The 16,024-nt window shown below is 46.3% G+C and overlaps 1 protein-coding gene across 5 annotated transcripts in view; it reads right to left on the bottom strand.

Moving 5' to 3' along the window:
* LOC139751382 (protein-L-histidine N-pros-methyltransferase-like) overlaps positions 1-16,024 on the bottom strand; it is a 744,750-nt gene that overhangs the window by 269,661 nt on the left and 459,065 nt on the right. Inside the window, exon 2 of one of the 5 annotated variants that reach the window (XM_071666752.1) lies at positions 1,057-1,255. The exons of the other annotated variants lie outside the window; for them this stretch is intronic. The gene's annotated coding sequence lies outside the window, so the exon portion shown is untranslated. The remainder of the gene's footprint in view (positions 1-1,056; positions 1,256-16,024) is intronic. 5 annotated transcript variants of the gene reach the window in all.

The following is a 16,024-nucleotide window of genomic DNA, read 5'->3' on the forward strand; positions in this document are numbered from 1 at the left end:
AACGAGTTGAGGGTGACCTGATTACAACCTTCACGTTTTTAAACCAGACTAATGACACAGGAACAGAACAACCAGAGGTCAGAATATGAAATTAACCTTCTCAGAAAGAATGTAAAAAAGGTGTTTTTACAGTATAAGGGTACGAAATGAATAGAAATAGAAAGAAGTAATTAGACACACACACACAAGGTTAAGAGAAGGGGCAACAAGAGTGTAAAACTCTCCCCTCGTAACACATCAACAGTAATCACACACGTGGGGTAAACAAGGTTTTGCATATCCGTAGAGTTTTTTCACGTATGAGAGAAACATTGCACCCAGACCCTTACAGCAGGAGACACGCACTCTCCCTATCATCACTACTACTACGAACGGTAAACACTCGTGCGGTACGAGAGTTTCAGGGTGGCGCCCAGCAATGTAGGCCGAGCGACAGCCGACAAGCCCACAAGTGCACGTCGCTGGCGGACGCCGCGTCACAAAATATAGGCTATTTTTGGAAAATTTCCCGGGGCACCGCCACCTTCAGATGAGTCTTCCCCCAGCAGGTAGGTACTGGGGGAGGGAACCTAATGACGTGTCAAGATTGGTTGATGGCAGGGAAGAAAAAATTATTCGATATTGCCACACAAACTTACGAACGGACACCAGCTAACTTGAAAATGTATATTGCTGAATACGAATAATGTAACCAAGAAAGTTATGGACATGAAGAACATGATATTCACTTGATTATAAATGACCCAAGTTTGTCCCTTTGCTATGTCATGAGAAGACATTACAATTTACGGGCTTTAAATTATCATAATTATCATTATAATAATTGTAATTATCATACTTACTATTATCGTCATTATTATCATTACTGATATTACATCATCATCATAATAATAATAATAATAATAATAATAATAATAATAATATCATAATTATTAATTATCATTATTATTATCATTATTATTATCATTATTATTATTATTATTATTATTATTATTATCATTATTATCATTATTATTATCTTTATTATTGGGATAGAGGAGAAAATATGTTACCCACATATCGATAACCTGTGCGTCGGAGGAAGAGACTAAGCTGGGTGGGAGCAGGGGCCTGGAAATCCTCCCCTCCTGTGTTACATCCCGAAAGTGTCAACAGAGAAAGGACTCAAGTAAGGATGTTTTTTTTCTGTTTGCTTTTCAAGCTAATTCATCTGTTCCTGGCGATATCTCGATCACGCGGGTTATAGCGAACAGCTCTGAAATAATAATAATAGTAATAATAATAATAATAATAATAATAATAATAATAATAATAATAATAATAATTATAAAAATAATAATATAATGACAATGATAATAGTAATAATAATAATAATAATAATATAACAATACTAATGAAATAATAATAATAATATAATGACATTAATAATAATAATAATAATGATATTAATATAATAATAATAATAATAATAATAATAATAATAATAATAATAATAATATAATGACAATGATAATAGTAATAATAATAATAATAATAATATAACAATACTAATGAAATAATAATAATAATATAATGACATTAATAATAATAATAATAATGATATTAATATAATAATAATAATAATAATAATAATAATAATAATAATAATAATGATAATAGTAATAATAAATTTTTTCATATTCCGCCCTTTCCTGCGCTATCGAGGCAGCGCTATGAATAGACGAACAAAGGCTGAATTCGCTAACATCCTTTCTCCACCTGGCATGTGCAATACACAGAAGCCACAGCACTTACTGAACGAGAACGGACAAGTTGGTTTCATGTCTACAGAATAAGACAATCATCATACGGGGAATATTTCGAAAACCTGGCTTAGAAATGTACGCTCAACAGTGAAATATACAAATTTCCTGTTTTATGTATCTTGTTTGTGAGAAGGCTACGGAATATGTCGGCAACGGTGAGTCACTGCTTGTTTAATGTATTCCCGGCGCTGTACTACGAGGAACGTCTCATGTACGATTCTGAGGCTGTAGTGATCGTTTCAGAATACATCGTGCAATACCACACACATCATCTCTACATAGCATCACTCACAGCAGAAGGATACCGAGCAGTGAATCACTGGAGGTCTTGCTCACATCTGTTCGTTCCTACGTAGAAACAATCCACTGCCTTCCAGTCCTCAGCCTTATAATGATGGAGTGGATGCCCGGCCATTAATATCAATGCCAGGAAGGAGTTGACGCTCCCTCGAAGGACCACTAAATCTATATTCATTTCTGTATCTACGACGGGTGTGGGGGGAAAGTGTTCTCATTATGAGATGGTGATGATGGACTCCCCCTACTCCAGAATGAAGAGAGAGGGATGGCCAGACTCTCCTCACGGAAGGAGACAACCTGCTCGAAGTAAGAGAAGGACGTCTGGACACTATACTTTTAAAGGAAGGGGAAATTAACGTGTTTGAAGACCAGGCATTGTGGCATCCAACTCAGGCGCAATAATCGCTGTTTCTCTTAACGTCAAGAACTCAAATTAGTATTGCCAAACTGTACAAAGAACAAAAAAGAAAAAGTATTTCTAAAGGAAAAATTTTTCATTACTTTAAACTTGTTACAAGGACGAACTGTTACGAATTTGTAGTGCAACCCAAGTGACATAACACCAAGGAAAGTTATTTCTGCTGACGTTAAAAAAAAAAAGAAAAAAAAAGAAATTCATTGGTGAAATCTTAGGTCTGTGAAACTCCAATACAATCCGGAAATGATACTCAAAACCAGATCCCACGTGCGATTCACATTAATGGATTACAGTTGATAAGCAATGTTATTCATTGAGATAGAATGTACTCAAAAGTTCCCCAAAATGCTAGATGAAATATTCACTTGCAGTCATAAGTTTTCTTTAACAATCTTTCCTGGGGTCAAAATTCCCCATACGTAGGCAGAGTATACACGGGTGTTGCAGTACACATCGTACACCCACACAACGCCTGCAATAGATGACACTTATTAATCCATAAATAAACCCACACGTTACCGATGATCAGCCCAAGGCCCCTCACTCAACTTGACCACAACGGTACATCTCATGAGCATGACGGTACAAACAACTCTTGGGCAAGACGGTACAACTCCTGGGCACGACGGTACAACCTTAGGCACGATGGTACAATCTTAGGCACGATGGTACAACGTTGGGTACGATGATACAACTTTAAGCACGACGGAACAACCCCTGGGCACGATGGTACAACCCTTTGACACGAACCCCTGGTTGTGACTGACTTGGCCTCAGACCTGACCCTTCAGGGGTCTGGTCAAAGGTTACGCTACCAAACCACAAGGTCATACCGTCGTGTTCAAGGGTCGTACCGTCGTGTTCAAGGGTCGTACCGTCGTGTTCAAGGGTCGAACCGTCGTGCTCAAGGGTCGTACCGTCGTGTTCAAGGGTTGTACCGTCGTGTTCAAGGGTCGTACCGTAGTGTTCAAGGTCGTATTTTCGTGTTTGAAGAGTCGTTCGCGTCGTGTTCAAGAGTTTAATCAATGATCCAGGACTCTCGCGACGCCCCACGAGCCAAGGTGGCCATACACACGACCAACCTCCTCTCCAGCACGAGAGAGACGCGTCTCACCTCGTGTGCGGCGAAGGGAGGGAGGGAGGGAGGGAGGGACGAGGACCGACCTTGGTGCACCAACTTTTATTGGCCACGTCAGTCCCCGCTCACAACACTTACCTCCCCCGACACCTGGCTCCCAACAGCTGTACTGGGTAGTACCGCTGTGTGTGTGTGTGTGTGTGTGTGTGTGTGTGTGTGTGTGTGTGTGTCGCAGACGGTGGGCGACTGGTCCCCTTAGCGTGCGAAGGAATGACACAGGATCACCAGTGGCATGACACATTCATTACGGGTCTGACAGCACTACGTCAGCAGTGCCATACAACCCAGAAACCACAGTCAGCAGTACATGACGCTGAGAGGGGACGGGTGGAGGGCTGAGGGTGGGGATGACACCCCCGAACAACCAGGAAAATGACGGTCAGCCGGACGATGATGCTGAAATCAGCCGAAGAAGGGCACAAGGATCAGCAGATGACACGAGGATCTGTAGGGGAATGACACAAGGATCAGCAGGAGAACGAAACGAGTATTAGCAGGGGAATGACATGAGGATCAGCAGTGGCATGACACCCTGATAAGCAGAGCGATGACACCAAAATCATCAGAAGGCCACTAGGACAAGGAGGGAGGGAGCAGCGTCGCCAGCTGCCCTAGCTTACCGTGCGTAAGGTCAGGGGTCGAGCCTACGACAGTATGTTGTGACACTTGCATCACTATCAGTTAACCTGGCCGACACCAGGCTGTGGTGGTCTAGTATTCCTTGGCGCTCTAGCACGGTTCATTACTACTCAAACTGTATTTTTCCAGCCTCTTTTTAACTTTCAATCACCCATGAAGCACGTGTGTCTTGCCGAGGGATGGTAATTTATGCTAATCTTCTCCAGTGTCTCGAACCTCAAGGCAGGTAGGTCTACGAAGGAGGTCTTCCGTCCATCACGAGGCTCAAGACTCTTCTGGGCGATTCCTACCACATCCAAATAACCTTTCGCGCCCGCCAAGATTTTTTTCTCGACTCTTCTATGAGGTTCTCTGGCCTCCTAGGAATGTCTCTGGGACACCAAAAGGAATTCTGGTCCTTAGTCAAGATTTCTGAGGGGGGGTCCACGCTATAGTTCCTGGACCTCCCGAGAGGTTCGCAGACGTTCCAGCAAGCTTTTAAGTCTTCCAGACACTTCCTGAATACTGGAAACAGATGCACATTTTTTTCTTTCCAGGGGAGATTGGTGGTGGGTGGGTGGGTCTTCCAGGGAGATGTCGAGTTATTCCACGGAATTCTGGACCGTCTAGAATGTTCTCTGATGTTTACTGATATTTCTTAATCCATTCCATTCGGTAGGTTTCAGGCTTCCCCATCAATAAGTCCGGTTTCAAGTTCCTCGAGGAGCTTTAAGTTCTCAAAAGTCCTCTAGTGTGCTTCATCTTCACGTTCTGTGTTGCGGTATGCCTGGACACACTACAGTGTTCTTGTTTACTGAAGGACTCTTACAGATCTTCTGAAAAGGTTCGCCTGTAACTCTAAGAAAAATAGAGGATTTTCAACAAGTAACATCGCCATAAGCAACTGCAGCACTATCACCAAAACAAAACTTCAGCAACACAAACCATGAAAATCAAGAACACAAATCCGTAAACCACAACAAAACCAACATCACCCAAATACATCATCGCCACAAATTCACGCAACACTCACGAAAAACTATTACCACAATAATCTAAACATTACGTCACCATCAACAACTTCACCAACAGTTACCACCATCCCCGCCACCAACACCTCCACAAACAACAGCAACATTACATGCAGCAACAGCAGTCGGGCTCTGGCAGCGGAGGGAGACACGACAGCACTGCTATTTACACAGAGCCACTGGAACGAACCACCTCCCGGGAGCAATTAGATTGTTTGGCGAACTCGAGTGAACTGCGCTGGGCAGGAGGCGACCAGTTGGGTGAGCAACAAGTGGGCAGGAAGCGACCAGGTGGGCAGGAGGCGACCAGGTGGGCAGGAGGCGACCAGGTGGGATGGAGGCAGCCAGGTGTGTGCGAGGTGTTGCAGGAGACAACTAAGGAGAAATACGTATCCAGCAAACCAACCATATGCTTCAGTAAACCCACACTAATACGTCTTTACACTATCTTCTGTTTCCCCATACTACCTTTCCTGTCTAACCTCTTTCTTTAACCCATCTTATAACCACCACAGAAGAAAGGATGGGGTGAGGGGAGAGGAGACGACCAGTGTCCTCGAGGTAGGATGCGACCAAGTGGTAGCAAAAACCTACCAAACAGATCAGGACACGGACGGGTTATAGCAGTCGTAAGCGAGAGGTGGTCAAGCCTGGTTGGCTACAGGTGGCTGGCTGAGCAAGAGCTGCTCAGGTGAGGAGGAGGAGCACAGGTGGACAGGACGTGGGAGACACGCTGCGGGAGCGGACGGGGTGGTAACTAAGGATAAGAGAGAGAGAGAGAGAGAGAGAGAGAGAGAGAGAGAGAGAGAGAGAGAGAGAGAGAGAGAGAGGAGACATTCTATCAGTGGCTTGGTGACCGTGAGGGAAGAGTAACGAGGGAACACCTTGGGACGGTTAGGATGTCAAGGGCAAGGAGAGAGGAGAGAACATGGCGAGAGATGGAGACGATATATATATATATATATATATATATATATATATATATATATATATATATATATATATATATATATATATATATATATTTCAAACCATTCGCCATTTCCCGCGTTAGCGAGGTAGCGCCAAGAACAGAGGACTGGGCCTTTTTTGGAATATCCTCACCTGGCCCCCTCTGTTCCTTCCCTTGGAAAATTAAAAAAAAAAACGAGAGGGGAGGATTTCCAGCCCCCCGCTCCCTCCCCTTTTAGTCGCCTTCTACGACACGCAGGGAATACGTGGGAAGTATTCTTAATCCCCTATCCCCAGGGATAATATATATATATATATATATATATATATATATATATATATATATATATATATATATATATATATATAGCAAAACAAATATTTGCAAATATATATATGCAAATATATTTCTTTTTCTTTCTTTTAAACTATTCGCCATTAACCGCGTTAGCGAGGTAGCGTTAAGAACAGAGGACTAGGCCTTTTCTGGAATATCCTCACCTGGCCCCCTCTGTTCCTTCTTTTGGAAAAAAAAAAAAAAAAAAACGAGAGGGGAGGATTTCCAGCCCCCGCTCCCTCCCCTTTCAGTCGCCTTCTACGACACGCAGGGAATACGTGGGAAGTATTCTTAATCCCCTATCCCCATATATATATATATATATATATATATATATATATATATATATATATACAGCAAAACAAATATTTGCAAATCTAGGGCCAAAAATTAGTCACAATAACTGTGTTGTTCGCATGCCTTCAGTTTACAGCTTGGACACGAGTCACATTCATTGATATAAACTTGACGAAGGAGGAGGACGCGAGGCCACAGCCTCCATTATTTATAACACGCAAGCCCCCCCTTACCTCTTCCACTACCATGCCCATTTCCTTTGATCCAACTACTTGCAATCTGACCTGGCCCCTCACACAGAACGGACCCGGACCTGTTAACTATGTTGTTCCATCACTGAGGCTCAGTACTTGGACCTTCTGTGCGTTATGTTTTCGCTTTTGTGCCACCGCCCACAAGGTGAGTGTACACAGTAACGTAGCCACTCCTGTGGCTTACATTCAACGTCATCCCACTCAGCCCTGAACTGAATCCCATACCGAATCGAATCGGCCCCTAAAAAACACAGTTCTAGCCTCCAGAGAACCCTGACCTTCACCCCACACGGCGCTGACCCGGCCTCCCACACAGCCGTGACCTAAACCCTACACAGTAGTGACCCAGACCCCCATACAGAACTGATCCGAGCCGCAGAGACCTCTGACATGGCCCCTAACAAAATCGTGCCACTTAGCCACACAGCTCTGAGCTAGCATCACGGGCCTGATCGAGCCACACACAGCTTACCTCACCGATGACGTCTCCACCAGTAGGATTAATGAGCTGGAGGCCACTACCTACCGCGCCCCATTAGTGTATAAAGAAGAGACGAATATGAGATGAATATGATGGCCCGTGAATAGGCCTGCCACCACCAGGGTCCGCGTACAATTGCCGCTCGACGAGCTGGAGGCTGCAACCATCATCATTACCGATCAAAACATACGACAATGAATCGCCCACAAACCATAAATAAGCCTCGGACGGTCCGTCATAATGTAATGAGCTTTCTTTCAAGCTGCCAGATAGCGAGAAATAGAATGGATCGGCGTACAAGAGGCAAAACCACAGAGGTCATTAGAAACGAAAGCCATACCGTGATGACACATGCCCCTCGACTTTAAGCAGGGTAGACCCGCGCGCCGCCCTGCCCTATGGTCCTCGGAAGTTATGGCCATTTAGAGTGGGTAGGGCTCTCATAAAGGGGTGTATGCAGATTGGCATGTGCCTATTCAAATTAGCGGTGGGCCCTTCATAACAGGGGCACGCCCGACGGGCTCGGCCAGAACCAGCACGTGGTGACAGCGGGGGATAATCTGCATATCCCGCCCTCACTCAACACGTTATACCACAACAGGAACGCATGAAACTTACCCCTTCCTTCTGCAGGTCTTAATGGTAGAATTTCCACGAGATATTGAACTGCGGCTTAGGATCATAAGACTGTTATGGTCGAGGAAGTTGGTGACATAGCGGCGGTTGCTGAGGTGGAGGATGACAGCCGCTCCGGACACTGTGGGCGCCCCGGGCACTGGGGAGGGCTGGTCGGACAGCTGGTGATAATGATACCTTACCACCAGATAATGGTCCATACGTCGCCTCAGAGCACACGCAAGATGAGCCCTCCCTCCCCTCGACACACATAACCAACCAGTTTCCTTGTGGACGCCGACTGTCACCAGTGGTGGTGACGGCACACGTACCCAGTCAGGAAGGAGGATGTGAGGTCATGGTTGTAATCCTCACGAGAGGAATGCAAGACACAGACTTACAGAGGGACAAGCAGCCGCCACCACACCAGATCATGTGCAGAGGGTGAGGACTGAGGTGACTGTCGAGAACAGAGTGTAAGTAGACGGTACAGATTAGTGCTGTCCAGTTTACGATGTCACTGGAGGGCAGTGGAAGCCAGGAAGACAAATGATAAAAAATTGCAAACATGCACGAATGCAATCACACTTTCATTACACACACACCCACCCACCCATCCACACACACACACACACACACACACACACACACACACACACAAACGTACAACGTGGGTCCGTCAGTAGAGCGGCCGACATTAGCATACACCTTATAGCGGGTCTCATTCACACCGGCGCCTCGTTACCATATGCGTCTTTGTCGTCTGCCCACCGCCCCCTATTTGCATATTTACATAGCTCCGTTTTTTCGATGGTCTCTAGACTCGAACTAATAAGGTGCGTCGTCTGGGCACGCGTTGGAGAGGGGAGGGGGATGGGGAGGGAGGAGACCGTGGAGAGAGTGAGAGAGAGAGAAAGTAGAGAAGGGTGCGTCCAATGCACCAACTATCTCTACACCAGGTACATGGCATGGGACACTCCTGTCTTCTCGTCCACACGAACTGTTCACACCAAGACCCGATGGCAGGTCTCGGAGGTAAGTTATGGGATCTTGGTGCTCTATGTGCCACGTGCCGAACACCACGAGCCACGCACCCGTAGCTGCTGGCAGGAAGCTACAGTGAGTCTTGGTGGGAGGGACCACGCTACCCACACACCTACACTGCCATCAGTCAACCACATACAGCCACACAAGACAACAGTCTTCTACACACTCACAGCAACACGGGTCCTGATCCCCAAACGGCACACGATGGCTCACTAGAAGACATATTACATGACGCTGCCATACTGGCCTGGCTTGGGCCAACCTCGGCTACTGAGGCCAACCATGTCCTTCGCTACATACGCCATGAAATGTCTCCTCACGTGATCCCTCAACACGATACTCTCCCTCTAAACATAAACATCTGGGCTTCTGACTACAAATCCTGAAAGCCAATATGAGTGGGAAAAAATAATCATAAATGAGTGTACACTGAGGATTTGTAGCAGGAGGCGAGTGTATATATATATATATATATATATATATATATATATATATATATATATATATATATATATATATATGCAAGTAATCGAGTGTATCTATAGCAGCAGACCACTGCCTCACCAGAGTTCTGTGTCGCGAACAAAAAGAACAGTTGGTGTCAGTGGCTGGAGCAGCTGGGCCCTGGCTGGCCTGGGGGCCGCCACACCGCCTCACAGTCAACCCCGTTCACATTTTTTACACTAGTGTGGCTGATTTGCATACCTGAGTGGGAGAGGCGATCGATAAACGACTGCATTGTCACGGCTAATCCCCCCTCCCTCCCTCCCTCTCTCTGGCTCTTCCTCTTCCTCCTCCTCCTCCAGCTCTCACTCCCACTACCATCACACTCCACTCCCATCCGCTTCGCATCATTCTCTAACCATCCAAATTTTCTCTCATTCCTGTTCATGTTCATTTTCATCACTACCTACCCAAGATTTTACTGCTCGTTCTGGGGTGTGTTCCGCAAGGTGTCAAAGTGAACCAAAAACTTGTATGCATTTCAGTTGTTTGGACAAATGAAATAGTTATCACACTTTGTGTGCCAGAGTGCTGCCACTGTCATCCTGTTTTGCACGGCCATTCTTACAGGCACTGCCATCAGTATGGCCATGTAAAAGGTGCCCAGGCAACAACTGCAGTGATGAACCTTGTGTCATGAGGTCCTAAAGGGTTGTTCTAACTCACGACCCTTGTGTGGCATGGCTCCGTCGTTCCCCTCGCCTCACCCTAGCATCATCTCCCTCCTTCCTCTTCACTCCCAAAACATCTCCTCCCCAGCCATCTCCACACTTCTCAGTCTTCCCCTTGCTTTCTCAAAAAAAAAAAAAAAAATACTATTTCCCCCTCTACTGTCATAAACATGTTTCCCTCATTTAACCCAAATAATTATCTCTCTCTGCCCCCCTTCCCCACCTCTGAACGTGTCAGGGTCTACTCCCTAAATTTCCTACCCACTGCATCTACCACCAATCTTCTCTGCCCTCTCCATTCCCTGAACATCCACACATCCATTTACTCATCTATATTTACTTTTGATCTGAATTTTCCTCTCTCAGTTCTCGTATGACATGAAAACAAGGAAACCACAGGAGGAAATATGTATAAGCGACAGAGTCCCGCCACCAGCAGTGCTACCGCCACACACCTTCTGCCGGGGGTGTTTACCTCTGGGGTGACGCGTCACACTGCACGGCAGCATACGTGCAATGCACTTATCACTGCTGACCAGTGCATAACACTAGTGAAAATGCACGTAGCCACTACAGAGTAAAGCACGTGCTACTGCAAAGTCATGCAGGTAACACTGCTGATCAATGCATCTGCCACTGGTGAACAATGCACGAACAGCCGGCGAAGAATACACATGCCACTGCCGTACAGTGTACGTGCCGACTGCCAAACCATGCACGCACCAATGCCGAGCAACGTATGTACCACTGTCAAACAATGGACGTACCACCACTTAACTATACACGCACCACTGCAACTTCAGTACAAGTCCCTCACCGTCTTTCTTAACAATGCACATTTCACTCAGTTTTGTGAACATGTTATACATATATCTTCCAAGATAATATGCCGTTTCTAAACACGTCTATACTAGTTCTCCTAAGATCATATTTCTCAACTCTTCTAGTTTTCGCTGCGAGATTAAATCGTCCTTGTTAGTCACCGCAAATTTCCTGCGTCTGCCGGAGATGCGCGTTACACATTGGGTCCTCGCGGGCCCCCGTGGACCTGGGTACGGCCGGCTGCAGTGGCCGGGATTAAAGTGGAGACAAAAGTAATATATTAAAATCCCCGAACAAAAAAACTTTGGGCTCTCTCACGCTTCAGGAACTCCAGGTGTCGGAATATATGCAGCCGGAGAACCTCTCCCAGCGTCCACGGCCAACGGACCGGGGCTCTCTCTGACGGACGGGGCCCTGTCTGGCAGACGGGGGTCCTCTTAGGCAGACGGGGCCCTCCTAGGTGGACAGGGTCCTCTTAGGTGGGAGGTTGGGCCCCTTGTAAGACGAAAGGTAAGGGCCTCTCTAAGGCGGAGAGTTAGAAGCGCGTCTCAGGCAGTCGCAGAACCCTGGTGCAGGTCCCCCCCACAAGTGGACCAGACCCTCTCAAGTGGATCAGGACTCATGAGGCAAACCAGCCCCCTCATACAGGTCTGGCCGCCCTCATAAACGTCCTCATTCTCAGAGGAAATACTTCAAAGGCAAAGCAAGTACGACCATCCATACAAAACAAGAGGAGGAGGAGGAGGGGGGAACCCTATCCTGTTGAACGGTGGCATCAACAGATCCGAACAACTGGGGTAACAAAATGCAGCAGACACATAAGAAGCAATTAAGTAAAACACAGACACCACCTTCCTCACTGATAAGCAACCCCAACTACCACCATTCAAAGAAGCACCCCAACTACCACTATCTAAAGAAGCAACGCAACTACCACCATTCAAAGAAGCATCCCAACTACCACTATCTAAAGAAGCAACCCAACTACCACTATCTAAAGAAGCAACGCAACTACCACCATTCAAAGAAGCACCCCAACTACCACTATCTAAAGAAGCAACGCAACTACCACCATTTAAAGACGCGACCCAACCACTATCTAAAGAAGCAACCCAACCACCACTATCTAAAGAAGCAACCCAACTACCACTATCTACACGGCCGGCATCACGAGTTCCACCAACATGAAGTAAGGAACACCATCACAAGCACCATTACACTCGCCACCATCATCACCAGTACAACTAGCAGCACCACCACCACCACCACCAGCGTCGCCCGCCCGACACGGTCCTCAGCTGTAGGCCACGCGTCAGCTTTACGCTTTTTTTGTAGCTCCGCGATTTTTTTCCCCCTCCCCAAGCATGTGGCTATTTGCATACACGAGGGCACAGTAGCGGGCTAAGTAGGGCACGCCGCGTACACACATGGGCGGGGCAGACATGCACACGGGCTAGTTTGCATATTAAAGTGGGCTGATGGACGGCACGCGCTGCCCTCCACTACCGTCCTCCTGGCCCGCCTCATGCCGGGCACGGGCGGGCGGGCGTGCGAGTATTACCTAGTCTTGATTACCTATCTGTACAGCACGGCGAGTGTGTTTTACACTGGTGAGGCACCTCATCTTTTGTACATTACAATCATACAACTACTTATATATATTGTATGATATGTGTGTGTGTGTGTGTGTGTGTGTGTGTGTGTGTGTGTGTGTGTGTGTGTGTGTGTGTGTGTGTAGTGAATAATAACGGGGAGAGGAGTGAACGAAGTGGGTAGTGAAGGGTGGGTGTGAGGGGTGGATGATGAAGGCTGGGTAGTGATGGGTGAGCGAGTAAGGCTGGGCGAGTAACGTTGGGTAACAGGAGTGGATGGTGAAGGGTGAGGGAGGACAGTGAGTAATGATGGGTGAGTTAAGATGGCTGGTGACGGATGGGTGAAGGGAATGAATGAGTGGTGAGAGGTGACTGTGAGTACTTGGTGAGGAGGAAGGCAAGAAGGGACGGTGATGGCAGGCATAACCGAGAAGACGAAGGGGAGTGGCAAGTGCTGGGTAGATGAAGGTCGGTGTGGAACGAAGGGTGGGTGAGGGAGGTGGTGAGTAGATGAGGTGGAGGGAAGAGTGGTGATAGGGGGTGGTGGCTGTGCTGGTGATGGTGGCAGTGGTGGAGGGGAGGGCGTGGTGGTGACGCACAGGCCAGGGAAGTGGATTACAGTGGATGTTTGTGGGTGGCGAGTGACAATGGAGAGCAAATGTGTAGATACCGCAAGGATATGTACTGAAGGATAGAAGGAAGTGGGTGAAGAAACTTGTTATTATCCGTTATTATATGTGGTGTCTGCCAGGGGTGTGTGTAGTGCCTGCCTGGTGTGTGGTGACAGGCCTGTGGTGCCTGCTAGGTGTGTGGTGCTAAGTGTGTGGTGACAGGCCAATGGTGCCAGCCAGGAGTGTGGTGCTAAGTGTGTGGTGACAGGCCTATAGTGCGAGACGCAACACGTGTGGCGACGGGTATAATGTACAAGAGCATACTATGCAGGAGCCGCTCGATTTGGCCTTAGCCATACAAGGAAAAGGATAATGTTATAAAATGAACCTGATAACCTCACAACCAACACATTAAACAAATGAACTTGGAATCCTCACAACCTATACATTATGCAAATGACCATACCGTACAGTTCATGTTGCAGAACATGAGAGTATGTCCAGCAGAAACGGCACACTGTATGACAATATACTACATGTCCAGCAGACACGGCATACAACAACATACTACAACATGTCCAGCAGACACGGTATATGACAACATACAACAACATGTCCAGCAGACACGGTATATGACAACATACTACAAAAGCCAACAGAAAACAGGTGACAACCCACACAATACTACTCTGGCCATTAAACAAAAATGGCCAGACCCTCTCAACACACGACGAGACACCCCAGATAACACACTACTGTAAAACCTATCAACTTCATGGGAGGAGGAGTGGCCTCCAACAGCAAGGCAGTACAAGGGGCACCAGGAAATGGCCAACAGGAGCGGCGCCAACGGTGGTGAGGGCGGGTCATCAGATCAGCGGGACGCCCTGGCCACCAACAATACCGCCACCACCTTCCTATATCCTCATTATGACCAGTGCTGAATGGCGCCGCGAATTCATACGGAGGTCCCCGGCGCCCCAGCCTTTATTCCTCCTTGTTCATTGTCTCGCGTGCCATTCATCACGGCGGGAGAGCGCGTCCCATCAGCATTCACGGAGTCATTTATCATTCACGGCTGAAGTAAATAGCACGAGTGGATTGTAATTAGCTGAGCCTCCGGTGTGGAGGCGGGAGGAGGAGGAGGTGGGCTCCAGGCACGCGCGCACACACACACACACACACACACACACAGTACCTGGCTACATGATGCCACAATGACACTGACCCAGGACTCGCCGGGAGAAGTGGAGGCCAACATCTCCCACTACAAACTTTCTGCTCATGACGCAGGAGAGAGAGAGAGAGAGAGAGAGAGAGAGAGAGAGAGAGAGAGAGAGAGAGAGAGAGAGAGAGAGAGAGAGAGAGAGAGAATTACAGCAGGGAAGCATAAAAAAATAATGTGAAAGTAGTTAGTGAAGATAAAAAAAAATGCGAGATAAGAAGCTGTAGGGTACACTACAGACTTTCTAATTAACCCGTGTAAAGTGCAAAATTTTGCAGAATACTGGAAGGAGGAGAAGGTGGGGACTGTGGGGGTAAGAGCAGAACGTTGGGAAAGCAGGAAGAGAGAACTGTCGGGACGAAAATGTTGATTATGTAAACACAGAAGCTGGGGATTGTATGGAAAAAACAGAGTTCAATTAGATATCAAACGTAATTAACTAGAAAACAGGAGAAAAATTAGGAAAATGTGAACTGGGTACATGAGATTTGCTCTCACTACTGATGACGATAGTGCAGGTAATAATGATGATAATAATAATAATAATAATAATAATAATAATAATAATAATAATAACAACAAAATATAACAATATCAATAATAATTATTATAATTACAATAATAATAATGATAATAATAATAACACTAATAATAATAATAATAATAATAATAATAATAATAATAATAATAATAATAATAATCTTTCTAAGAAAAGGAAGACACGAGACTAATACAGGAGTGGGGTAGGGTGGGGGGGGTGACCATCACCCTATGAACTAGTTACGAAGTCCAGCCATTTACCAAGACAAATATATATATATATGACAATAACCTAACTACAATAACGAAATAATTTCTCCTCGGACATTATAATACAATATTTTCATATTCTGTCCTTCTAAAAGTTACTCCCTTCCAGTCACTGAATAAACCAACTAAACTAGCGGATTGGTCTGGAAATGTGTACCTCCCTAGCCACATCACAGCACGATATAGTCACAGAAGTAAGTGTGTGTGTGTGTGTGTGTGTGTGTGTGTGTGTGTGTGTGTGTGTGTGTACAGCGACATAAATGGACAGGATGATAACAACATACACCGACGCGAATATCACGAATCACTCGGGGCAGCGAACATACGGGTTCAGTGACAACAGATCGGGAAGTATGAGGGAGGAGCTTACTGGGCCAGCAGAAGGTGGGTACAAGTGACACTAGAGAAGCAGTGTTCACCACGACACAGCAGTGAAACACCACAGGTGTAGGTCAACTGAATGAAACGCGACCTGAATGGGTCAGGTGACGTACCAC

The sequence above is a fragment of the Panulirus ornatus genome, chromosome 11 (assembly GCF_036320965.1).
Source record: "Panulirus ornatus isolate Po-2019 chromosome 11, ASM3632096v1, whole genome shotgun sequence".
In the NCBI taxonomy this organism is placed as follows: Eukaryota; Metazoa; Arthropoda; class Malacostraca; order Decapoda; family Palinuridae; genus Panulirus; species Panulirus ornatus.